Genomic DNA, 2,195 nt, shown 5'->3' on the forward strand with positions numbered 1-2,195 from the left:
GGGCTGCCCCTGGGGCCTGGAGGGGCACCGACTCAGGGCAGGGGGCCCCAGGAGCGTTCCCTGCCTGCCCTGCCTCATTTAAGTGGCCCAGATGCCCCCCGAAGCTCAGAGAAGGGCAAGAACTTGTCCGGGAATGACAGGGCTGGGAGGGGGTCCGGGGCTCAGCCTGCACCTTCCGGAAATGGGGTCACAATCTGCCTGCCCCCGAGAGTGGGGAATGTCACGCAGGCCCAGAGACCGCCTGTTCGCTCTGTCCGCAGTCTTAGCCAAGTGCTCTCTGTGTGCCAGGTCCTGACCTAGTGCTTCCCAGGCGTCTCCACACCAGCCTGCTCCTGTGCTTATCTCACAGGGGAGCAAGCAGACTCAGAGAGGAGCCTCCCGCAGAGCTCCTCTCCCGGGGTGCAGCCTGGGCCACTCACCTGTACAGCCTGGGGCCCGCCCACCTGAGCACCCCCTGTGACGAGCGTGTGACTGCCCCCCCAGAGCCGCCTGCTGCTCTCCCAGTTCTGCAGTCCCGCCCTCCCCACCCTGGGTCCCCAGATACTCACCTTCCAGACCCTGAAGTAGAGGGGGTGTCCCTGCCATGCAGTGACCAGTCAGACTTGGGATCAGAGCCTGAACCCCACACTCGGTAGCCATGGACCAGCCAGTTAATCTCTCTGAGCCTCAGTTTCCTCATCTGTAGAATGGGGGTGGTGACAGCGGTATTCGCCTCACAGGGTTGCTGTAAGGACTCAGTGTGACCCCACAGTGAGAGCGCTCGGCCGGGCGCCTGGCCCACCACACTCTTGACCCCCAGTCGCAGTCCCCGTCACTATCAAGACCACGAGTCCGGAGGCTTCGAGCCTGCCTGACAGCTGGGTGCAGCCTGCCTGAGGGCACAGGCCCGGGCGGAGACAGGACATGCTCCTGGGCGCTGGCCCCTCGAGCTCGCCTCTGGGGTCATCGTGACTTACCAGTGGGCCCTTACAGGCCAGGAGCTCCTGTCCACCTGCTGAGGAGGGGCTGGGCCTGGCCCCCCAAACCCCACCCTGTCCCCTCTGCCCAAGGAGGACCGAGACTGGGAGGGCCAGGGATGGAGTGAGCCTCGGGGCGGAGGCTGTGAGGGTGTGACTTCAGTACACAGACCTGTCTCACCCACAGCGGGGTACAGACCTGTCTCCCCCACTTCTCCCAGCCCCTAGCTTTCAGACAGAGGCTGCTGAGGGGCTGAGACCCCAGGGGCCAGGACCGCTGCCTCTGCACCCCTGCCCCCATGGCGTTATCTCCCCAAGGTCTCAGCACAGCCTAGGGCTGGGGTGCAGAGCGGGGTGGTGCCAAGTCCTCAGGAGTGCCAGGGGAGACCCAGGCTCCTTCACCCCAGGCTGTGCCGCACAGACAGCCCACCCACCGCCTCTGCCTTCCCGCTCCAGCCTGTGAACTTCTCAAATATTTGCTTTCCCTGGGCGCTGGCTGGGCTGGGAGGGGAGGGGAGGGTGCTTCTGACGATCCCAGAAGCTGCCCTGTGCTTCCCACTGCAGCAGACTGGCCTCCCTGGGGTTCCAGCCTGGCAGAGCCTGCCTCTGAGGCCTTGGCAACTGGGGTCTCTGCCTTCCCCCTTCCCACTGGAAAAGCCCTGGCTCCCAGCACCCCATCCCACATGGAAGGGAAGGTCAGAAGAACCTTGGGGCTTCGCTGCCCTGGGGCTCTTTTTCAAGGATCAAGGCTTCCTTCCACAGGGCCATTGGGCCGGGACCCAACAGCCATGGGAGGCCCATTAGCCAGAAAAGCCCGCTGATCACACTGGACAACTTGATCGCCAGGAGCCCGGCCTCACTACTGGGAAACCCCCTCCCAGCTCAGAGCTTTGGGCCAGGCTGGGATAAAGGCCACACTGTGTCCCCAGGAGGGGCGGGGAGCTGGGGGTGGAGAAAGGTGGCTCTGTTGGCTGCACAAGGCCCCATTCAGCCTGGGCCTGACTGTCCCGGGCAGGCTGGCCAGGCCCCGCAGCAGCCGCGGTCCCCCTGGGCCTGGGAGCCCCGGCCGCTGGCCTGTGATGGGCAGATGGGCTGGCAGCAGCTTCCGGGTCACGGGGCCCTCATTCAGACCCAGCGTGTCTCAAGCTCCACCACGGCTCACTGCGCCTCTGCCCCCAGGCCGTGTGGACCATCCAGGGCTGTGTCCGGGGGACACAGTGCCCCTAGTGTGGCCAGCCC

General features: G+C 65.5%; 1 protein-coding gene across 1 annotated transcript in view; it reads left to right on the forward strand.

Annotated features, from left to right (window-relative positions):
* Positions 1–2,195, forward strand: part of MTSS1L (metastasis suppressor 1-like) — a gene marked incomplete at its 3' end in the record, with an annotated part of 19,811 nt that overhangs the window by 4,806 nt on the left and 12,810 nt on the right. The window lies entirely within an intron of this gene.

Source organism: Bison bison, unplaced genomic scaffold (genome assembly GCF_000754665.1).
Source record: "Bison bison bison isolate TAMUID 2011002044 unplaced genomic scaffold, Bison_UMD1.0 scf7180017864295, whole genome shotgun sequence".
NCBI classification, from domain to species: domain Eukaryota; kingdom Metazoa; phylum Chordata; class Mammalia; order Artiodactyla; family Bovidae; genus Bison; species Bison bison.